Source organism: Vicugna pacos, chromosome 10 (genome assembly GCF_048564905.1).
Source record: "Vicugna pacos chromosome 10, VicPac4, whole genome shotgun sequence".
Taxonomy (NCBI): Eukaryota; Metazoa; Chordata; class Mammalia; order Artiodactyla; family Camelidae; genus Vicugna; species Vicugna pacos.
The window spans coordinates 44863747-44889620 of NC_132996.1; the positions used below are offsets into that span (position 1 = coordinate 44863747).

The following is a 25874-nucleotide window of genomic DNA, read 5'->3' on the forward strand; positions in this document are numbered from 1 at the left end:
ACCAAGTACTAACTGTGTGTTAGGTAAGTGTTAACTTTTTTTTTTTTTCCCCTTAATCTTCACTGTAACTCTGGAGGGTAAGTAGTATCTGAATTTTACAGATCAGGAGAAGTTTAGGAAATCAGGGCTGACTTGCTGATCTTATACGGATGTATGGTAACTCAAAGATTAATAACTATATCTTCCATTTCAATAGCCCAAGATTTCCCACTCAGCCTTACTCCCTAAGAACTTCTCTTATGTACTGAGTTGACACATAGAAACAGTTCCAAGATAAGATGAAAGTTTTCACTCAAAGAGAACTGCCAAGAATTGTTTCAAGTGGCAATTCCACAAACTATCAAGTAAGCCTACTAAGTGCACAGCTTTGTTTCAGAGCCTAGGTTAGGGGAATATAAAGATATATCCAAAATAACCCTGTAGGTTAAATGTTAAGGCTAAAGTTGGACGGGAGAAGACTTGCTTCAAGAGGCATCACTGTGGTGACTTCACTGCATTTGAAAATGTCTCATAGTCTTTCAAATTTTGTCAGTATCTCAAGAGGAAATCTACCTCTCAGGGACAAACTAATGACTCTGGTAACATGTTAAAATCTATCCAACCCTCAAAGGAAATTTCTTTTGAAATATTAAATACACTTACACCAAATTCCCCTTAATTCTTTATATCAGGGCCTTAAATCAGAACATGAAAAATGCAATTGTTAAAAATTTTACATCATAATTCATTATGCCCACTCTTCACAGAAGGAAGACATTTTCAAGCTTAATAAAAACATCCGGGTAGCTAAACAAGGCCCTTACAATTTTAATTTGCATTTATACTTTATGTATCAGGAGGTTTTATTTAAAAAAAAAACTCTACAGAACACTTAGGAGGTCAGTTACATACAATTTTCTTTTAAAAAGCAACATGGCCAAAAAAAAAAAGTCTCTAGTTACTGTTAAATGTAAGGGAGACAACTATACATTAAAAATTTACGCACATAATTACAAAATAAAATCTTAAAGAAATCAGAAATCTTATACCTCTAATAGCATTTGGTTGGGGATTTAGCACAGAAGGAAGCCAAAGAACAAAACCATCACATGGCAATTAATTTTGTGCAAAATGTTAATGATCCAATTAGTTAAACGCAGAAACCATTTTGGAAATTCTGTCATGATTTAAAAATCAAGAAGTTAGCCATTAAACCCTTGCTGCGTGACAGGCTGTTTCTGGCAGAAAGCAAAAAGCTTTAGACATAGCATTACATCATGAATCATCAATCATCATTAAAGCACACACATATACAAATATTTTCATGGCTGCAGGAACTGAACAGAGAGATCATAGCCTAAACACTCACTTTTTAGAGATGTCTGGTGGAGAAAGGAAGGAATACTAATATTTTAAATATCTACCTTGAAATAAGAAATAGATTATTAAATATTTTTTTATATGTTGAGTATCTGAAAGTTTTAAAGGAAGGAGAACCTACATCAAACAGGCTTCTAAGAAATGAGATGTAATTAAATATACCTATTTAATTCCAGAAGTTATATTGTGAAGGAAAAACCGGGCTGGTCTGACAAGATAACTCACAAGTCTAGGAATGTGAAGGAGAGGCTGGGCTGGGCTAACAAGATAACTTACAAATCTAAGTATTGGAATACTGATCTGAGTTCTGCTGGACTAACTTGTAAATCTAGGTTAATTAGTGTTGGCTTGCTGTTTATGTTTTTGCTAGCCAGCTGGATTTTCAAAGATACATATCTGGCTTTGGAATGTTGGTTTGCTGCCTCTCCGCCTCCACTTTTGTGATGATGATGCTGCTAAAGCTGTTCCATGCCTATTGGCTGAATACCCCAAGCTTGTACTTTACCCTATAAAACCTCATGTGCACATCTTGGAGGTGCTCAGAGCTTCGGAGCAGAAGCCCCTCTGAGCCCACTGGCGTAATACATCTGAGTACTCCAACCCTCCGAGTGGTGCTTGTTTCTTGACTGGCCTGTCGTTTCCGTAACAATATGATAACTTAGTCTCAGCTATGAAACGTTATATGTTCTTCTAAAATGTTACCTGACTGCTTTGGATATCAGCTGAAATATTTTGAGAGAGACTGCATTTCCGGCAGTTCATCAGAAAGGTTAAGAAAGAAAAGCACATCTAAAATCAGAAGGTCCCAAAACTTTGCTCTAGGACATTAATCCAAATAATCATTCAAAGAAATTAAATTATAATAGCCATGTAGACTAAACCTATTTTTCTAATTTATCTGTTTCACTGGATTCTGCTGGTTTGAAAATTCCATGAAAAGCTGATCTTTAAACTCCATTTCCAAATATTACATTTATGTGGTTCTTATGTACACAGATCTGTTGTCTTTTTCTTCTATATTGAAATATAAATGGATACCTCTGAGTTCTCTGGCAATAAACTATCTCTGAAGCAAAACACAAACTGTGAAATTAAAATCTCCTTGATGGTTACTTTCAGACAGATTAAAATACCAAAAAATGGCATTTTTCCCTCAATATATTAGTGAAGAAATTCTGTGATTTCTTAGCATCCAATCCTATATATGTTCCTGGTTTGGATTTTGTATTCATAACCATGTTTATAAAAATGTCCTTTTAGTTCAAAAACTAATGTGGCTTGTATAAACAGAAGAGAGTAAAAAAATTAGCCTACCAGCATCATGAACAAAATTAACTAGGCTTCTATATGTCTGAGGCTAATATAAGTATACAGGATGACTCTATTCACCTGTACCTTGCCGAATACAGCTTTACATCTTCTGTTCACTATCCTCTGGCTGATAAGCCTAATGCAACCTTTAACACTCAGTTTAACCTACTACCCTCACTTGTGTAGACTTCTGTGCTTGTTTTTTCTTCCTACTGTAATTCCACATCACTTTATATAAACTTCTACCATATCTATCATCATTTTTATAACAATTTGCCAAAACCACTTTCCCCCTTAATTATGTTACCTGGGGATAGAGATCATCTTCACTGAGTATCAAAGATATTGCAGATCTCATGACCAAGAACTGTTTATTTAACAATATAAAGGATGTTCAGTCACAAGTGAGCATTAGGTTCAGAAATTATTTTTTAGACTCATGTAAGGTCATGTTCACTAGTAGAGAGGAAAAATTTGTCTTAATGCACCTTTAATTAGTTACTTATTCCCTTCCTCTGAGCCACTGCATTATGTCTTATGGTTGCCCCTGATTCTTAGGCCATCCCTTTCGTGCAAAATCAAGATAAGATACAGTGAATCATTAGTCCTGGGCACATTTTCAAAACCACAGATAGTGAATTTCCTAAACCTTAAAGAAGAGAAAAACAATGGTCCATCAAATGTTACAGAACACAAAGCACAGCATTAAGTAATAGAGAGACACAGATACTGTGAAACAAATAATGGTTTTATCTCATGAAAACAAACTTTTTAAGTCTAGCGTTTTTGATATATGAGTTAATTTTATTAGGGGAAATATTTGGTACAGAAATTTAGCTATTATTCCCAGGCATTCACGTGTCAGTGGAAATTCAGGCTGATTTATTTTACCGTCTATCTCCTTACTGCTTGCTACCATTTCTTGCATCATTGAGCTTGCTTAGACAGTGCAGCACTGCAGGTCCTGGAAGCCTTTATGCCTTCATGATTAATGGCAGTGACTGAGTGAATCCTTACTGCTCGTTGCCATTACTTGCACCACTGAGTTTGCTTAGACCATGCAAGTAAACACTTGTGAATGGGACCCTGCAGGGTATAGATATTACTGTGGGGTCTTGGAATTGTTTTTAGGCAAGTTTTGCCTGGAAGTCCCATCCAACTTCCTCCAAGATGGAGTCTGCTCAGCCTAGGAGTTTTCAATAAAAGCTGCCATCTCTTTTTAAGAGTTGGTTTTAAGAAAGCCAGAGGGCCTGAAGCAACTCTCCTTTGATGATCTCCCCAGCTTTCCTTACTGGAGGCCATTTCTCAATCTACCACAACTGCATTGTTCAATAAATAGTGTTGAGAAAATTGACTAGCCATTATAAAAAGAAAGAAAGAAAACTGACTTAAACACTACATGAATTTGAAGTAATAAAGCCCCATTGAGACTACGCTGAAGCCAATGGATCTTCTCCCCAGAAGGTACAAAGGAACTTGATTGTTGAATGAACAGACTAGAAGAACTTCATGAACTTCAGTAACTCACCACTGCTTAAATACTTAGTCCTGCTTTCAAGCTTATTTACAACAGTCAAGCTCCTATGATTGAGTATACTAGATTTATAGTCAATAATTCTTGCCCACATTCAAATCTTTTTTTCCCCAAGATGGAGGACTAGGACTTCCCAGCCAAACTATCATAAAAACAACTCCAAGATGCCACAGTAATATTTATACCCTTATATAAGAAAAACTTTGTAAGTTAATTATTTATGTTCCTTTCTACAGATAAAAAAAATGAGAGAAGTAACTTACTGAAAAAATAATGGACTCTCCCAGGCTTCTGATTGTATCTATTGTTTCCTTGGCCCAGAACTCCCTCTTCCTCTCTGCTCATTTAAATCTAAAGGTGCTTTAAATAAGGAGATTTAACTTCAATATTTTTTTAATTTGAAAATTAAAAAATAGGCAAATTTAATTATATAATGATTATACAATTTATATTTCTTTGTATAGATGAAGAAAATGGGACACAAAGAAGTGATTTATCCAAAAAATAATGGCTAACAAAGGGCCTTTCAAAACATAACTACCTGAAGGAATCAAAAAAAATTCATAATTGACTCTGTTCCTTAATAGATAAGTAGCATGAAATGGGGCCAAATTTGTCACCCTACAGAATTGGATCCAAAACATGTATCTTTCAGTTCCCTGAGATTCAAGGAAAGCAATCACCTTTAAAATTCACTTTCTCGAATTTCAAGAAGATAGGTGATGTTATCTTTAAGAGTAGGGAAGATTTATTTAGAATTTATGTTAAATACCTGCAAATTCAAATTTCTCAAGAAACAACTGTTTCTTCCTTTAAAGTTGTTGCATTGTAATAGTTCCATGAAGTGAAATAACAATCTGTCTTAACATCTTTGAATATTAATGAAAATTTGAGTTCATGTTAACATGGATGTCAAGAGGGGAATGCAAAAAGTGGTAACAGATCTCTTAAATTCTACTACCTTAAATTTCAATAACGGATGAGGACTAGCATTTTACTCAAGTGCTAATTTATTCTAAATAAAGAACAGAGGTAATTATCACTCACATTTATGCAGCTACAGAATAGAATTGAGACCTAAAATAAACTTTAGGGTCAATGCCCTACTTTATACAGATGAGGATACTGAAGTCCAAAGAGGTTATCCGACTTCCCCAAAGTCTTACAGCTGATTAGCAGTAGAGCCAATATTTGACTTAGTTTTATATCAAGAATATACACTGGAAAAGTAACATCTTCAGAATGTAACTAATAGCAACAGAAGAGGGATAAAAACACACAAAGAAAAAGGTAAAGTGCAAAAAAACAAAAACAAACTTTCAAATGTGGAAATTTTGAGTGGCATTAAGAATAACCCATTTGCTCCAAGGTGCAAAGTCTTACATAAAAATTATTTTATTCATAAATGTCCTATTGTTCAGAAACTTTATATATAGAAGTAAGAAATAATGTGTGCTAATTTGGAAGAAACAAATCTAGTCAGCAGCTTAGCAGAGTTTTAATCCCAGAGATCTACCTACTTAAACGTAGTGAGAAAAAGGAGGGAAGGAGAAAGGAGGGAAAGAGGGAGGAAAGGGAGGAGAGAAGGGGAGTAGAGAGAGAAAGAATATTTCTTTTTTTTTTTTTTGAGAGGGAGAGAGTATTTCTATGAGTGAATGTTGTGGATAATTAATTTCTCTAAAGTAATCACCATTCAAAAATACACTATGTATTTATACATGAGTTCCATGGTACATACAGTTCCACTGCCAGGAGTCAGACTCTTTCAGAGAGTTGTCCTTCTACACACAGTTTGAAATTACCTCTGTGTGACAGCACTTACCCCCAGCTCTCAGATGAACACCGGAAGGCTACAGGCCTTTTATAATTAAGCTTAAATTTCCCTACATCTCTGGCCTGGTTTATCTAAATATACGAGACACCAAAAACCTTACTAAAGTTAACATGCAATCAGAAATGTATTTTGCTTTTAGGGTGAAAGATGAAGACAGACCCACAGATTCTAAAACCATACAGAGCAACTGCAGAATGGGGGAATAAAACAAAACAAAAAAAAGCAGCTCTGTGTTAAGATAGAAGGCTAACATGAGTATTCTTCTAAATACCCTTGTTTTACATGACAACTTCAGTCCTTGAAAATTTCGTCTTAAGTGTCTGGTTCTACATCCATTTCTAAGCTCTCACTTCTAAGAAGCACATTTACCCAGAATTGTCTATAAACATTTCATATTTCATCCCTAAAAGGAAGAAAATATTTCACTTGCTTCAGTCTCAGCAATTGCCTCCACTAAAGAACCAGAGAATTTGCTTATCTTTAAAACAATTCATAATATGTACTTTCTCATTAAAGAATTGTCTCTATAGGAATTAAAAAAAAACATGAATTAGGGAGGAAAATATGTAGATTAATTCTACTTTAAAAATCAAGAAATATTTTACAGTTATATAGTATTCTTTTATCACTCGGGCATGAGTTGTTAAAACATTCATTCAGTTAAAAAGGTTGAGCACTAGAATAGAAACAACCTCTGGGACTCTAGTTTGGTTTAAATAAAACACACATAGCTTGCTTACTGGAAAAGCAGTGATGGTGAATGTATTTGTCAGATATGTAAATGTTACTACCTAAAATACTGGATGTCATTTTCACAGCAGTTTGATGGGAAAAATATGCAGTCTGGATGTGAGTAACAGTCCCTAATTAATGTCAGAGTTGCCTTCATCACAGTTTTTCTTGATTGTATTTAACTGTTAATAGTTTATGGTATATAAGCCACTGGGCAAAGAGATTTTAGAAAATTTAGCATCTTGTTGAAGAAGAGTAAACTATGTAAACATTATTTAAAACAAACTACTTGACATTCTTAAGAGTCTTCTGAAGAATAAAATATATATATATATATATATATAGCATCTAGTCTTTTTTCTGTCTCAAAGAAGGCTTGCCTAAATATTCTCTTTATGAGGAAAATTTTTTAGGCCAAGGAGAAGTATAATATTAGCACTTTTATATTTAATAATGAAAGATGATTTTGCTAGAAAGAAAGCTGCTTGTCACTAATAATAAATTAGGTTGTCTAAATATTCACTAACTTCAGAGCTAGAAGGCATCTTATATATTAATTCATATAACTGATTAGTTTTATAGTCAAGGAAACTGAGGACCAGGGAGTTAAGAAACTTTGAGTTATGCTATAGCAACCTTCATCTCTCCTATCACACAGAATAAAAATACTTTTAATCACGATAATGCTTTTCTACCATTTTTAGTGTGTGTTATGCTGTACTCCTTAGGCCAGTGGTCTATATACCCTGCAGAGCTTGAACCAGAAGTATTTCTTTCCTTTTTTTTTTTTTTCACTTTAGTAAAAATAAAAATGAGGTTTGAAATTAGGGGCACAACATTTTACCTATATTTTTCTTGATTTATTATTATCTTCTTGACACACAGATAACCTTTCACTTACCTACCAAATGAGGCTAAGTTATTCTGAAGAGTTTTCTCTTAATGTCTTTTTCTTCCAAATAACATTCATTTTTATGGATTCCAGTTAAAAATGGATAAATTAATGTCACAAACATACCCTTTTCTCAGCTGCAATTTTCGAATAAATTGGTTCCATAAAAATCATTCCAAAAATGAATGTTTCTTACAATTCAGCCTACATATAGTTTTAAAAATACATAATTGAATCATTACCTGTCTCTTCATTGGTTCACATCTGGAGTGACATTTATAGCATCTCCCACTTATTAAACCTTCACTCTCTAGCAATTTTAGGCTCCTCTGTGTAGAATTATAGTGATTAATGGCTTCATTCTGACATGACCCTCAATCACAGTGGAACAAAGTTCAGTAGCTGCAAGACTGTGCTCTAAATTTTCAAATCAGTAGAGAAATAGAATTGAACTATCTTTCAAACAAACTTTCCTCAAATATATAAAGTTTTATATGCAAAATCTAGGGGAATATTAGTCAATGCTACTACAGCTAAGCTACTTAAAAGAAACATGGTACTTAGAACAATAAATTTTGCCTTCAAATAACATTTCTGCCACCTGCTATCTTTTGACTATGTACAATTCCTCTGCTGCCTATACATTTCAGGTTATTAAAGACATCAACATTATAATGTAAGCTATACAATTAAGTGATATAATTAATGCAATATAAATGTCTTCAAACTACATAAAACCTGTCTAGCAAGTGAAAATTGCACAATAAATAAAACCTCATTAACCAGCAAAGATCACATAATATACATACAATTACTCACTCATCCACAAATGTCTAAAACACTATCTTTGTCCTTAGGGGGCTAACTTACAAAAAAATCTCAATAACTGTTATAAACTAATGAAATAATACCTCACATCTTATGGAATCAATATCCCAAGACACAAGATTAGAAATAATTATGAAAGAAAAAGAACTAGATGTAAATGAGAAGATTATAAAACAAAGAAAGGGAAATGCATAGCAGATAAGGAGTAGATATTTCCACTGTCGTTAAAAAAAAAAAAAGCAAAAAGTAGCACAGACAAAAATCCTGTAACTTTTTGAAATAAATCTTGAACTATTAGGCATTGAGAGTCAGCACCTATGTCAGGTTCATGTCAGGTTTGAGCAATGTGGTAGATACTGGTTAGCTCTGACATGACAGTACCATGACAAGAGCTTTGTCTATATATGCACACTTGTATGGTACGAGAGGCGATGGGTTTCGGGACTGCAATTTTCAGATAGAAAGAGCCCACTTACCTAGACTTGGGAAAGGCAGTAGATTAATTTACATAAAATCACTGCCTCAGTACTCCCAAAAGTATGTACCCTCTATGGAGAGTACTTTCCATCCTAACAGTTAACGGGCTCAGCCAGGTAGCTTGTTTGACCTCATGCTGGAAAGAGTGTGCATTCCCTGCTTAACTTTAAACATGCCCACTTCACTTGTGTTGGCTAAAGAGACAGTAGCAGATGTGGGAAAACAGTCTTGATGTGTTTGTGTGGAGAGGCATGTTCAGAATACTTCCACTAACACACGAGCAGAGCTCCCCCTGCGCACTGCTGCACCAGCTGCAAGCCAAGGAGAGTCTTCACGAGAAACCGAAGGCCCCAGAACCTTGATCTTGGATTTCAAGCCTCCAGAACTTTGAAAGAAAAAAAAAATTCCTGTTGTTTAAGCCACCTAGTCTATGCAATTTTGTTATAGTAGCCTCAGCAGACTAATACATTTGGAGATAGGGTCATATAAGGCTACACATCCAATGGAAGTATGTGTTTCCTCGCAGAGGAAACAAAAATATACTGAGCTGTTGGGAAAGGGTAAGCTTAATATGAAATTGGTGGTAGAAGGAAGCAGTTTTGATTCATTCTGCCTCTTTGCAGCTACAAATGAAGCCGTTATGCTTTACGTTATTTTTAATTCCGTTTTACCCGTTATCCTCTGTAAAGATTACTTCTAAATTTAAATCCTGCTAGCAGTATAAATGCATACATATCATCTCTCCAATACTCTCATTATCAGAGAGAAGCTCCAGGTAAAAAAAAGAAGAAATATGCATAATCCTAATCTCTCCTTTTAAGACTATGAGACCTCCTGCTAAATAGAGTATTTTCTAGGAGGAAAGTTCATCTATGGAATTATCTTAGCAGAATGTCCCTGATTACAACTGCTCATAGGAAACAAACCTAAGATACATGAATTTATGGGGAACGGCTTCCTTGAAAAATGTCACATAAAATAGGTGACCATATGAGGTATAAGCTAGAGACTTTTTTTGTAAACTAAAAGCCACCCATGTATTCCATTAATAAAGAACATAGGATGTCCCTGTATGTGCCAGAACTTTTCCTGTTTAGACTATGTCTTTTGATTGTTTGCATTCTTGAAATCACCAGGAAATCTAACACTAGATAAAATTTGATTTGGGTGACTCTGATTTGACAATCTGACCTTGTGTCATCTCACCCCATAATTTTTCAGTACCTTCGTTATCTCACTCCATAATCCAGGAGACACGTCTCCAGAGACTGCATCTATACCTTTGGGGGTTGACCTATGGATGACACCGGCACAATTTGTGAGTGCAGGGCTAGGGAAAATTTGGGATACTGATACTCTCAACTGCTACTGCCACTGTCTGCCTGCCTTGCTGTGGGTCTGACAGTGGCTATGTTCTAAGGTACTACACCTCAGATGGCATCTCTTTCTTTTTTTTTTTTTCATTACCCTTATTTTCTCCTTTTGCTCTTTAAGCCTAGATGAGGTAAGTTTCTTGACAGGGTTCAACTGTGCTTGCCTCACACTTTTTGCTGGGTGCGTCATCCTGCTTATACCTCGGCAAGTTGCCTTACATCAGATCTTTGAAAGTCACCTGTTTCCTTTCAGAACTCCAACTCTTACATTCATCTATGAAGTTTAATAAACTCAAGATATCTAGAAGTATTTTATTTAGTCTCAATTTTTATCTACACTAAAATTTCCTTTAGAGGAAGAATTTCAGTCTTGCTTTAGGAATGATTTTAAGCTTTTCATTCTCAAGGTACTACATCCAGTTATGAAATAATTCACTTAAACTACAGAGTTTTTGAAAAATGAGTGACCCTGGGATTCATGGAACTGTAGACAACTGAGTTGGGTGAGCCTGGGCATATCTGGTTTCCTCAGAGGAATTATCTTTAAACATTCTACTTTTTATACTTTTGTAAGCAGCATCTTTAAATTGCTTCAATTTTTCTAACTCAGATTTATAGATTATTAGCACTGGGAGGGGCCTTAGAGATAATTCTGTCAATTCTTCCAGCTGGAATATAAGGAAACTCTGACCAGAACTGAGAAGTAATATGTTTCAAGTACTCGTGAGCAGCAAAGCCAGGTCTGGTTCCCCTCCTCCCAAAATATTACTTTATGTCAATGGGAGAAAAGTTCACATAAATTCTGGACAATAAATTGCCCCATACATAAAATTATATTATCTTTCTTACCGGGTATTTGTCCTGGTTATATGGGATAGTAAATATAAAATATGGAGAACTATACCTGACATATGGTAAATAATCAAAATGTTTATTGTTGGCATGATTAACAACCAAACCCCTTGAAAAACAGGGCATACTTGCTCAATTTATGAATTACTTAGCATTGAAATATGTTTATTAAAACATAAGATTCTCAGAATGTGTAAAATAAAGAGATAGCCTTTGTTCCTACAAATCTTGCAAGGTTTTAGTAGTCTTTTCCCCCCACAAATCTTGCCAGGTTTAGTAGTATTTGCATATTTTAAATATATAGAAGAATCCTAAATAACCTAGTATGGACTACAAAAGCAAGTAGGATCTCAGGAAGGATGGATTGTAAATTGTGTGAAGAAACCATGAGGGTGCCTGATGCGAGCAGAATGTTGAGTAGTGTTTAGAAATTAGGAATATGTAGAAGTAGGCATTTAAGTTAAGAGGAAGACCATGCATGAAGAAATAAATTTTAATTTATCCACTCATTCATCTGTTCTCTCCAGTTGTCTATTATAAACCTACAATGTGATAGAGACAGCTCCAAGTAGGAACAAAATTCTCCCATTACAGAACCATATTCTATTGGAAGAAAGAGTCAATAAAGAAATGTACAATTAAATATGCCATAAGAGAATTATTATAAAGAAAATAACACAATATAATAGCATAAGAAATACGTTGGGTGGGTCACTATATTGGGCGGTCAGAGACAGCGTCACTGATATAGCTACATTTGACCAAGAGCCTGGAGAAAGGGACCCAAAAAATTTCTGGGTGAAGCCTGTGGTGGTGGTAAAGGGTCCGGGCTGGGAGAGCCAGATCTGTGTTGTCATGGCACTGTTCTAAGGAGTCCACAATGGAACCGATTCTTTCTAACCTTTCAATGGTTTTGATAGGGTAGAATTCTTTTTATTTTAAATTCCTTCTTGTTCCTGCTGCTTTTTAAAATGCCTTTACTGGTTTCTGTTTTATTCTTTCAATCCGAATTGATTCAGTGTTTGAAAGCAGAACTGCAGACCCACAAGATGAAAATAAGAGATGTTATTTTACCAGTTAAACCTGTTCGATTATTAAGACATCAGCACTGGTAGAATACGGATACAAACTGGTCATCTTCATGATATGGCAAAAGAGAGGTAAGTGGTTACTCAAATAATCATCCTATGATGATCTGGAATAAAGTGCATAAGGAAGGCAAGGCTTTGTCACAGGTGGTATTGAGTCTGCCAATCTATTAGGAAACCAAAATAAACTTAAGAATTAGGGCAGGGTTGGTGGCTGAATTACTAATTCTGACATCATTGGAATCTTAAAGTATATAAAAATCTGAGTTTAATTCTCTGCTTAGAAGGCATGGTTAAGAGGATCAGAGTGCTTTCATGATCAGGCTAAAAAGACTGTTGACCTCTTAGAGCCACAGGGATGATGCATCTGAAAAAATCAGCTGAAAATTAGAGTTAGATACAGTATGTTGTTGTATTATAATTTAAGTTAAATTAATAGCATCACCAGGTATCTTATTTGAAAGTTGGAGACATGTAAGGAGAGAATAAAATTTTGAAAGTTGAAATGTAGAAAAACTGAGTAAATCTGAATATCATGAATGAAATTCTCTGATTCCTTTGCCAGCAGAACCAACTGTCCTCTTCTGTGTGATGAGGCTACTCCTGCCTTATTTTAGGATCACCTGAAGCAGGTATCCATCTAAAGAACAGCGATTTTTTTCGTTCCCCAAGATCACCACCCTCACTTCCTCTAGACTGTAACTGGACTACGATACTAGCCTTCCTTAATTGGGGGGATAATTCAAAGTCTGGCCTAGGAGTAGATAAATCACATGTGAAAAATTACAGAAGTTTACTAATTTCTACCAGCATAACTAGGGGATATATGGTATGATGTATTCTAGCTCTGTTAAACAAGGGAGAAGAGTACATATCAGACTGGGAAACACTTAAAAATATGAGTGAATATAATAAGATTCTGAATTCTTAATGAATTATGTTAGCTCAACTAACTGGGGATGCACCTAACATTTTTCTGGAAGTTGGCTGAAACCCTATACTGAGCAATAGCCTAAAGTAAACTGAGACATCAGAAATTCTATAAAAACTTAAAAGGACATGAAAGACTTCAGTAAACATGACAGGTTTAATAAAACACAATATCCAACTATATGTTATCTATAATAAAACAACCTTAAATAAAAGATACCTAAAATAAATGTAAATGTATGAAAAATATACTTGTTCACAACTAGTCAAAAAAAGGCAAGAAGTGTCTATCCTAATCAGACATATTATCAGACACACAAAATTACCAAGAATAGTTTCAACTAAGTGATAAAAGGGTCAATCCATCAAGAAAATATGTTTACATGCTTAACAAAATTTCAATATTCAAATGAAAACTGATAGACATTAAACAGAATTATGTACAATTATATTTGGAGGTTTAAACATTAAGTAATTGATAGAACAAGTAGAAAGAAAAGCAGTAAGGGCACAGAAAGTTTGAACAATATGATCAACCAATTTGATCTAACTCAACAACAGCAAAATATGCATTTTTCTCTACTTCACATAAAACACTTACCAAGATAAACCACATCCTACTGTGTGTAAAATAGTTACAGAAGGTTTTAAACAATTGAAGTCACACAACTTTTTTTTTTTTTTACCACAATGAAATCAAATGAGAACTTAGTAACGGAAAAAATACCTGGGAAAAGGTCACATGTTTGGAAACTAGACAACACTGCTAAATAAACCATGGGTCAAATAAATCATAAGAAATTTAGAAAATATTTAGAAATAAATGAAAATAAAATAGCATATCAAAATTTGCATCTAAGGTGATGTTACAAGGGAAATATATAACTATGAATCAGGAGAGGTTGGAGACTAAAGAACAAGCACTATTTTCATAAAAGAAGTAAAGTGTAATTACGAACAATTTGCTTGGAAAGATATTTTGAGCTCATGTTTCTGAAATACTACCACTGTGCATGAAATGGCTAATTAGAAAGTACAGATTTAGCACTATTTTGATTTTTAGAAATCAGAAATTCAACGTTTTAGAGAAAAAGAAGTTCTAAAGTGGAACACAGCATGTCTAAGGTGATGTTTCTCATTCCAATTGATGGGGCTGATGTTAAAAGTATGTTAGATTAGGAGTCAGTACTCCCAAAATTGATACTTCCTCAGTGCCAACAACTCTGGACAAATCAGTCCTTCTCTGAAACTTGGTTTCTTCACCTATAAGGTGAATGAGTTATATTTATTGAAATAGATAGCCCCATCTGTCTTGAAAATTATTTATTTTTATTTGACAAATATTAAGCTTCTGGTAACATACTTTAACACATTTTGTGAAGTCTGAAGGAAATAAAGATTTTTATTGTTCTTTTCTCAAATTGCTTACAATATATTGCTTAAAATACACCTTATACAAGTAACAGGAATGAAGATTCATCTGTGACACAGACTAAAATCTAAGTATAAACCAAATCCAATGAGGATCAAGAAGAAAGAGCTAACATTTTCTGAGCACAAGTCAGAATTATGGGTATCTTTGTTTGCAGATCACTGACTTGGTGACCTCCTTGCCTACCACAGGTCCTCTTCATAGTCTCTGTATTAACAAACTGAACCCCCAATCTTCGGAAGTCCACAAGATTTATGGTAAGAAAATAAAATGTGTCATATTAGCACATGCTGGAAGTTCAGGCATTATATAGGAACGCTACGTACTGGGCAAAATAGCCAAGTGGTCTAAAAAAATGGGAAAACTACTTACCATCTCTGCAATACTGAGAGGCACGACTGCTTCTTTCCAAAAAACCACAGTAACGAGGTTTAATATGAAGCAGCCTCTTCAGATTGTTGGATGTAGTGCAGCCAGTGATGTTTCTAGACATGTGTTCTCTGGGTCAAATTATAGCAGAGCACAACTGGCCTGGTGGTGGTGGGGAATCACATTTATTTTAAAAATTCAAAGCCTGCAACAGTGACACTTACAATAACTGCTGGGAATAGGGCGAATGAGGGTTTCACAAGTGCCTGAAGAAAATCACTTTTAATTTATAGAGCTTGGTATAATTTTCTCATCTTTGGTCCGGGACTTCAATTCTACACATTTTTCTTTTCTTACTGTTCCTAGGCAATGACTTGCTGTGGAACAACTCCCCTGGTAAGGGATGTGCATGTGAACAAAACAGCAGGAAACCAAGCAAAGCCTCCCTGTGCCATTTTTTCTTTCCTTTCCCTGAGATCATTAAGACAAAATGAATACTGGCTACATTTAGGAGTTGAAAACATGTTTACACTGAGCATTAAATCTTAGTCCCTAAATTAAAATTAAAACAAAATGTGTAATTTCTTTAATTCCTACCATACTATTAAACAACATGAGGCCCAATTTCCAGCTGCAGGAAAATGGGATGAGGCAGGTATAGCCTTTATTTTCTCTATGTGACTCCAATATTGTCCTTTAAGAAAACCTGCTGAAAATAACCAGTCATTTTAAAGTAATTTAAACAAACCCCAAACTGAAAATTCAATATGCTCCTGAGTGCTCCATGATCCATTTCAAGTTTTCTAAGTCTATTTTAAAAACTACCAAAGAATCAAAGGCCATTTCCTAAACAGTCCCTCCAGACTTAAAAGAGGATATACATCCAGTGTGTGGAATGAACTCAAGAAGACATTTCACAATAAGCATAGCCTTTGAGGTAAACCTTAGATTTTGAAGATTCAGAAATCTAGAAATTGTACAGGAGCTTTTTGAGAAATGAATGATAAAAACACTGATGCTTTTAATATTTGTTAAAATACTATTAAATATTTATTATTAGTGACCATCTAATAAATCAAGATATTAACATTGATGTTTCTCAAAATGTGAAACAAAAACCACACTGACAGCAAAAAACATGAGTAGTATTGTTACAAGTTCTTATACTTCACCCTAAAATTTGAGAACATTACCCTTTATTATACACGTGGGGAAGCCAACACTCAGAACAGCAGCCACTTGTCCAAAGGCCAAGCAAGCTCAGGATTCTAAGTCTATTTAATTCAAGGCTTTTTCCCCTATGTGACTGAGTCTCGTGTTTGACCAACAGAAATCAAAATGCATCTTCCTTTGCTATTAATTCACTGAAATATCAAGTGTGCTCCTATCAGCTTTCACTGCAGTCTCTCTTGGCCACTGAACCCTGAAGTTGAAAGAAACCCTTACATAACCGACCCCTCCCAGTCCCAATGCTTTGACTATAAATGAATTTGTTTCATTATTCAATAATACAATTTACTACCTCTACATGTGGCTCCTGCTTCTAGATGCTTCTCAAGAACAGCTAATTTTACATTTAATTGATATACTCTCCCTGTTGCTATCTCCACTGGCTAAGTCAGATTCTGCTGTGAAGGTGCTTCACATATAGGTCTGCAATACCACCTCTTTAAACTGATCTTAACTTCTAGCTTCACCAGGGTATTGAACCTCCAACACCGGCTGGAGTTGGAGCAGTTACTGACACATGATACTTAACCTAATTGTACTGAATTAATCTATGGGTGTCCACTGCTAAGCAATAATCCATACACTGCTCTTATCCACAGAATAAGAACTTTATGAGGTTTAAACTTTCTGATGTTTTCGTTGAGAATTTGAGGCATTTTATTTTGATAATCTACTCCAACTATTCCAAACAAGTCTAAGTTACATAAGCTCTTTCACTGATCATGTCATCTGATGCACGTGTCAGAAATGCTCAGGTTAGGCACTACCTACTGCAGAGACCCTATTACAGTATCACTGGTAAGTATAAAATTAGGATCTCAAAGATTCAATCTGACTTGTCTGTGATCTCACCTGAAGTCCAAATGTACACTAACAACTGCAGCTCTGGTTCCTGTAAATCTGTCCAAATCAAAGTATTTCTAGAACTTAGAAAATTCTTATGGACTTCCTAAAAGGCCTTTTCTAAGAACTCACAACACTGTCAATATCTAGATGCATGTCAACATTTGATATGTTAATACACGTTCAGATTGAGGCTGTGCTCTAAATCAAGGGAAGACATTTATCCAGGAGCCATTATGCAAATTATAGTTTTGGAAAGCAACTCACATGGAAAGATTTGGTTACTACTGCCCCTCCCTGCATCCTCTCCCCATTCAGGAAATAATGGTGAGGGAAATTTATAAGTGGACAAAAATAGTACCCAGCAATCTAAAATGGCGTTATGAAATAGTGATGAAAATTAACATACTATCAAGCACCTTCCATGTGACAGGTGCTATGTTTACTTCATTGCTCTCTGTATGACCTATTGGTAAGGCATCATTATTCCCTTTAAAAAGCTGATAAAAATGAGGCTTAGTCACCCAGAAAAGAAACAGCATTTGAACCCAGATTCAAATGACCTGTTACTATACCATTCACATTGTATGAGATGCTGGGTAAGAGTGAAAAGACATTACTAATTTTCCATTAAATAATCAAAAACTTCTCATTTTTTCTCTGCAATTCCCACATTAGTCTCCTGTGTTATTGACTGTATGGCACCAGAACTTTCGAAGGATCAGTATTTACTGGTACTTTATAAATAACTGATGATGCAGCCTCCTTCCAAATTAAGGTTTTGAGCTAATGTTTGAGATGATTTCCTAGTATTCTCTAAAAAAAAGCACTTCTGGATAAGAAAACCAGACCATGGAAGTAGGTATCAAGAAACTGCCAGCTTAAAATAAACTACCAAAACAGCATTGATATTCATGTTTGAGCATTTCAGTCTTAGAAAGTAAATCTCTTTCGCAAGAGTTTTTTCTCTACTGCACAGAAGTCAGCATTCACTGAAAATAGCATTAAAAAGCCAAAAATTTCTTCCTTCATACAGAAACAAAAATGTGCTTTGTGACTGTCACAGCAAAGCATCAAAATGGCTATGGAGATAAAACAGCTGTGGGTCAAGCGCTGGCTCTTTTTTTTTTTAATTGAGTTATATACAGTTTACAATGTGGTGTCAATTTCTGGTGCACAGCACAATTCTTCAGTCATACATAAATATATATTCATTTTTATATTCTTTTTCACTGTGAGCTACTACAAGATATTGAATATATTTCCCTGTGCTGTACAGTATAAACTTGTTTATTTTATATATACCAGTCAGTATCTGCAGTTTTCAAACTCCCAGTTTATTCCTTCTCACCCGCCTCCCCTGTCAACCACAAGTCTATCCTACGTCTATGAGTCTATTTCTGTTTTATACATAAGTTCATTTGTCTTTTTTTTAAACATTTTATTGAGTTATAGTCATTTTACAATGTTGTGTCAAATTCCAGGGTAGAGCACAATTTCAGTTATACATGAACATACATTTATAGATTGCCACTTTTTTTTTCTGTGAGCAACCACAGATTTTGTATATATTTCCCTGTGATATACAGTATAATCTTGTTTATCTATTCTACATATGCCTGTCAGTATCTACGAATTTTGAACTCCCAGACTGTCCCTTCCCATCCCCCTTCCCCTTGGCAACCACAAGTTTGTATTCTAAGTCTATGAGTCTGTTTTGTATTTACGGGTTTTTTTGTTTGTTTTTTTGTTTTTTCTTAATTTTTTTATTTTTTTTTTAAGATTCCACATATGAGCAATTTCATATGGTATTTTTCTTTCTCTTTCTGGCTTACTTCACTTAGAATGACATTCTCCAGGGGCATCCATGTTGCTGCAAATGGCATTATTTTATCATTTTTATAGCCAAGTAGTATTCCATTGTATAAATATACCATCTCTTCTTTATCCAGCTATCTGTTGATGGATATTTAGGCTCTTTCCATGTCTTCGCTATTGTAAATAGTGCTGCTATGAACATTGGGGTGCAGGTGTCTTTTTGAACTAGGGTTCCCTCTGGATATATGCCCAGGTGTGGGATTATTGGGTCATATGGTAAGTCTATTCCTAGTCTTTTGAGGACTCTCCATACTATTTTCCATAGTGGCTGCACCAAACTGCATTCCCACCAGCAGTGTAGGAGGGTTCCCTTTTCTCCACATCCTCTCCAGCATTTATTATTTGTGGACTTTTGAATGACAGCCATTCTGACTGGTGTGAGTGATACCTCACTGCAGTTTTGATTTGCATTTCTCTGATAATTTAGTGATATTGAGCATTTTTTGATGTGTCTATTGATCATTTGTATTTCTTCCTTGGAGAATTGCTTGTTTAGGTCTTCTGCCCATTTTTGGATTGGGTTGTTGGTTTTTTCTTATTAAGTCGTATGATCTGTTTATATATCCTGGAAGTCAAGGCCCTTGTCAGTTTCATCTTTTGCAAATTTCTAACCTGAGGCTTTGGACACCTGGCAAAAACTAGGCATCTGTTTCCTCATCTGTAAAATGGAGATAATGTTACATGTATATCCTGGGGCTCTAAGAGGCTCAAAGGAGATCATGTAGTACACTTTGTTTCCAAACTTGTTGCAAAATACAATCACTTTGAAAGCTGCTTATGCCTTTATCCACCACCAGGCTTCATGGCTTAACAGTTCTAGTGTTAGATCTGGGATGCAGAGATTTAATGAGACCCTCAGGTGATTCTAATAAAACACTTAAGTGTAGGAACCACTGGTCTCCTATCTTACTGATGAGAACTGTGTCTCAACATAAAATGTTCTATCACTATAGGTACCACCAGATATGCAACCTTGGGCACACTGATTAGCCTGACCGAGTTTTGTTGCATGTAACATAAAAATTAAAATTACATTAACTAGGTTGATGTGAGATGCCCAGCAAAATACCTGAGTAGAAGCACACAGGAAGAAAATGTTACTCCCCTCCCTTCTTTCCCTCAAATTACCTGTAGCTTGTTGTCAGCAGCCTTAAGTGAATAGGCCCTGGGGCCCAGGCCAAAGTTCACAACAGCTTGCACCTGGTTAAGGGTAAATGTACGAACGCGCTAGTAGTGTGAGTCAGCATTATGAACACCACGCATGCGCTAGTAGTGAGTCAGCATTATGAACACCACGCATGTGCTAGTAGCGTGAGTCAGCATTATGAACATTATGCATGCGCCACTAGCATTTTAAAAGGGCAAATGTGTACACCTGAGCGCTGCCTGCCCACCCGCCGCACCTGCCACCCGCTTGTACTGCAATAAAGTGCTGTTCTGCTCCATTTCGGGTCCTGACCCATTATGTCAGCTCTTTGTGCCTTCTTCCAGCTGGGCAGCTCACCTCCTTGAATCCCTTTCCAGCCACCCTTAGCTGACACTTGTCTTTCTACATAATTATGAATATTAATAAATTAAGGATCAATATGATTATTGTGCTTTGTACTCTATGCAAAACATACAGCACTAATCCACTCTTACACGATTTACTTTTGCTATACTGAATTACCCAACTTGCTGTAAAATCTGCCTCTGTACATTTGTTTACAAATTCTCCTTGCCAGGAGAACTTATAACCAGCATTTTCAAAGGCCAAAAGCCTTCCTTACCTATTTTTTCCACTTTTAGAAGTAAACCAGTCCTTCTTCTTAACTTATGGATCAGTTTTACCTCTCCTTGACATTGCTAAGTTCTACTTTGTATTATATTTGTGTATGTTTTCAATCTCTGAGATTTGAGAGCAAAATTATTGAGTATTTTACTTATTTTTGGATTTCAGCTAGTACAGAAAGAGGGCTAAGTCTATTTTATTTATTCTAACTTATTACAGGCTGCAACCTGATTTTAAGTACTAACAGTTTCAAACAGCAGACATTTCCAAATCTATCACTTTGAAGACTGAGTTTGAGTACATACAATAGAATCACTAACACTTGCTGTTTAAGCAAAATTTACCTATAAGCTTAATTCCCTCAAAGTCCTTGAACTATAACCTCACCACACTTCCAAGGTATGACAAAGCACTGGGCATAGCTTCATATGTTAAAAAGTTATCTGCTATTATCATTATAGGTACAAATCTCACTTTCCTCAACATGCTGTAATCCAGGTATTATTTACTTGCTAGAGAGAAATTTATAGAATTACTTCTTGACTTCTTTTTTTCCAGCAATATTCCAGAATGGCAGACTGCTAAACCTGCTAGTCATCCACTCATCAGAGGGTTCATCTTCATAAAAACCCTAAATGCCAGTTCCAAAATCTTAATTAAAACCCCATATACTTCTAGTAGAGTCAGTTGCTCTTACACTTGAGAAAAATTTAAATGCAGTAAATCATATATACAGTTTTATGGTGGCACAAACCAGCATTTTAAAATTACTAAATCTCTGCTATCATGTGAAATGCCATTAGACCTTGTTAAATTTTACACTTTGAGAATCCCACTACCAGGAACTTGGATTTTCTTTGTTGACTAAAGTTAAAGGAGTCTGTGTTTTGAGTCACTGTGATAGAATAATGGCCCTCCAAAAATAGCCACGCCTTAATCCTTGACACCTGTGAATAGGTTACTTTAAGTAGGATTTTTTCAAATGTGATTAAGGTAATCATTGTGGATCATCCAGGTGGGCCCAATTTATTCACAGGCGTCCTTAAAATGAGAGGAATACTTCTGGATAGGATAAGAGAGATGAAATGATACAAGAGGAGGGAGAGGAGACCCCAAATATGAGAAACACTATCTTCCTTTGCTGGCTTTGAAGATGGTGAGTTGCCAAGGGCCGAGCAATACAGGTGACCTGTAGAAGCTAAGAATGGCCCTGAGCAAACAGCCAGTGAACATACAGGCCCTCTTCCCTACAAACGCACGGCACTCAACTCTGCGAACAAAATGAAACAAGGGAATGGACCGTCCACTGAGAACCTTCAGAAGAGAACAGAGCTTCCTTGCCATTTTTATTTTAGTCCGTGAGACCCCAGTCAGACTTCTGGCCTACGGAAGTATAAAACAGTAGGTCCCTGTTTTAAGCTGCTGTTTGCAGTAATTTGTTAAGTTAACATTAAAAAAAAACATAGACACTTTGTTGACGCTTGAGAAAAAAATGAAGAAAACAAAATTTTTAAAAAGATGGTATTTACCTGAACCAGGTCCGTTTGCCCCACGAACAGCAAGCCAAACGCTGAGACGCCAGCTGAGGATTGCGGCCAAGAAAGAGCTGTTAGAAAACGGCGAAGCTCCCAGACACGAGAACAAGCCTCAGACGCGCCTCCCAAGGCCAGAGGTTGGGTTATTTACGGGAGAAGCAGGACGGCCTTAGGCGTGGAGAACGGTGATTGGAGGTAGGGTCATCGGCGTTCTGCGCAGGCGCAAACGGAGGCCCTTGGCATGATGGGAGGTGGGGGTTTCTGCAGCTCTGACGTCAAAAGTACCGGCACCTGCGCTGGCCCAGTTTTAGAGTCAGTGGCCCCAAACAGCCGCAGCTGGCTCTCACTGGGCGGGAGCTGACTCCAAGTTCCGGTAAAACAACTGAGCTAGGGGAAGCTGCGAAGGTATGCAATTAAAGAGGAAAAGCAAACAAACAAACAAACAAACAAACCACTAAAACTAGCTTAATCAGCGAAAGCAGTTTCAAATTAGAGTGGTTAACAAGCCTTTCCGCTATCTGTTGCTCCAGAATTCCTGTTACTCCTGTTAGCTTCTGTTAACTCTATGGGGCATGGCTTCATCAGACTAGTTACAACAAATGTAAAATATGAGTGCCACGTTGCACTCAAAGATTAACTAGACAAAATTAAATATTACATACAAAAACATGTAATTTGTACACACACATATACAGCAATGTCCTTACATATAGAATTACATAGAATTCTTAACTTTAAAATTATATCAAGTAATTCATAATCAAGTTTGTATTACTGTTACTTAAAGTGATTATTTTCCAGTATAAGTTATGTCTTGACTAGCAAGTGTTTACTTTATGGTTACGACATAATATATACTCATTATTTTTTCTCAGTGAGGCAAAGGATGTTTTTTGTAATATCTCACTGTAATTTAGGGCATTACCTTAAGGTTTTACTAACTAATAAAGATGTGACTTAAAATATAAAACAAATATGTTACCCTGAAGAATATTAAATGCCATTCTAATATATATTGTTTTGGAAAGGTTAAAGAAAAAAATTCCACCATTTTTTTTAGTGCTCCTTGAGTGAAGTAAATTATGCTCAAGGGATGCAAAAACCCGGTCCTCTTGATAGGTCTTGTCTTGCAGTTAAAATAGATGTATCAGAATATTTCATCTTGGCCCAAAACGTTGAGGTTATCCACTCAGATTTGCTTTCTTTAATCCCATAATCTTTAAGCAATTTTTTTAAAATTATAAACTGGCATTCTTACAGGCTTGCCTTAAAAGGAAGAATATGCAGGTTACTTTGGTATTATAGCCTAAGTACAGATCTATTTATAAGTATTGATTAATGATATTGAGTTACTCATAAATCAGTATTTTCTATCAATAGGAGTTATGAAAATCTTAGAAAATTATATGAAAGAAGTGGACCATTTTTTTCAAGAAATGATCCATGTACACATACATTTACAAACAATGTTAGGAAAATTATACCCATCCAGAAATGTTTCTATGGACACTAAATAAAATTAATTAGAAATAAAGAGATCTAATGTACAGCATGGTAACTATAGTTAATAATAATGTATTGAGTACTTAAAATTTGCTAAAAGAACTGATCTGAAGTGATCTCACTCCTCCCCCCAAGAAAGGTAAGAATGTGAGGTAGTGGATATGCTTGTTAATTTGATTATGGTAATGCTTTCACAATGTATACATATATCAAATCATCATGTTACACTCTTTAAATATATATGATTTCATTTGTCAATTAAACTTAAACTATAAAAAAAGAAAACAATAAAAAAGGCATGGTTCAAAAGAGCATCATATACATCTATTTTTCTGCAGAATAAATAGGTATTGTACAGAGCCATTTTTAGCAGTGATAAATGTATGCACTCAGCACTTAGAAGGAGGAGGTGGTGTAGGTGGTGATAGGAGGCTTAGCATATACTATTTTAGATATTTCTGTTTCTAGAATACCTACTATCTTCTGTGTAGAGGGAAGAATGAAAACTAATGATTTACTTACTGCTATTTTTTTTTCCATTCAAGGCCAATTTTAATGAACCATCAAGGTTATGACTAATGTCTCTTTGCTTTAGCCACATTTTCTACCATGGCAAAATAAGAATGAAAATGTTATCAGGCCAGAGTCACAAGGATGATGTAAGGATCAGACCATCATTGACTGAGAAAGGTCTGTCCCACTCCTTCTTCCTACTGAAATCTCTTCTCAACTGCTTATTAGCTAAGGAATCTCAGAATGCTGTAAGAAATGTTATTTAGCTTCTCTGAAGAGTTTCCGGCTCCATGACTAAGGACCTGTTTGCAGATGGCAGGCTTCAGGTGACAAGCTAAACTTTGTGTTGGCAAGTGGGGCCAGGCAGCACTCAAAGTCTTCTCTCTGCCCTCCTAGAGCTCATCAAGGTATATCAGAGGGTGGAGGGGAAGGAGGGACTACAGGTGGGATATGCTTCTAGATTTGGTGAAATCAATATACTCTGACAAAAAAAAAAAAATTCTCCCATCCTGCTATGACCCTCGGGACCCTCGGTTTGGAGATTGTGTAATACTTAGCTGTGGTCACGAACCAGAGATTCTGATTGATCATCGTCTGCATTGTACTTGTGGATAAGTATACTTTGGAAATTCAGTGCATGTAGGTGGCTTGTGAAAGTTGTCTTCTAGTTGGTTTATTTCCCTCAAAGAAATAGAAAGGGAGCCTGTCAGCTGAGAATCGGGGTGAGAAGGAGTTTTTGAGGTTTGAGGTCAGAAGGGTAAGAGGTTGGAGGTATGAAATAGTCACCTCACAGGCTAGGAAAGGGAATGGGCCACACTAAGAAAGCAGGATTTATGGACAGCATCAAAGCCACATTTGGAGTTAAATGTCATGGATTCAGTGAGACCCTTCACCAGTGTGAGGCTTCCTCTAGGCAAGTCTAGCTATACTAGTGAGGTAAGAGTAAGCAGGAAGTTTATTTTACCAGAACTTGTATTTTCTAAAAGCAAAAGGAAGGGAGTTGAGGGTGTATGTAAGAGACTGATTTTAATGAAGGACCACTGGATTTAACCTGAGATAACAGAAGACATGAGATAAAATCTCATAAATTATTATTAGATTCTACTACTGAATAGCTACATAGAAAAGTCTTATAGTCTGTTTCCTTGTTTAACAAAAAATGGCAAAAGGAATTCTGTTCCATTAGAGTTTTGTGAGTATTAAATGAATTACATCATGGGCAAGTACTTTAAAACTATGAAATTCAGGAAATAGCAGATTTCATTTAGGAATGTGGGAGGTGAATTAAAGTTGGATATGTGTATAAAAATGAGGACAAGAATCCTCCTCAGGCATTACCAGCTACTGCATCTACAGAAGGGCTTAATATATGAAATTCCTTAATTTCCCTGATTGCTGTCCACCTGTAAAGTCACCTGGAGCTGCCCCCTTCCACACCCACCAGCAGGAGCTGTCTCACATGTATTCAGAAACAAATCCTCCTTCACAGCAGACTGCAACACCACCCCAGGACTCCTGCAGCTACTCTGCTGCTTCTGTGGTGAAAAGGTCAGTGTACAGACTTGGCCGGTTTCATTTTCTCTCAGGAGA

General features: G+C 35.9%; 1 long non-coding RNA gene across 2 annotated transcripts in view; it reads right to left on the bottom strand.

Annotated features, from left to right (window-relative positions):
* Positions 1-22467, bottom strand: part of LOC140698749 (uncharacterized) — a 254354-nt gene extending 231887 nt beyond the window's left edge. For both annotated transcript variants that reach the window (XR_012076636.1, XR_012076635.1), the window contains exon 1: positions 22263-22467. This is a non-coding gene — a long non-coding RNA (uncharacterized lncRNA). The remainder of the gene's footprint in view (positions 1-22262) is intronic.
* Positions 22468-25874: the final 3407 nt, after the last annotated feature.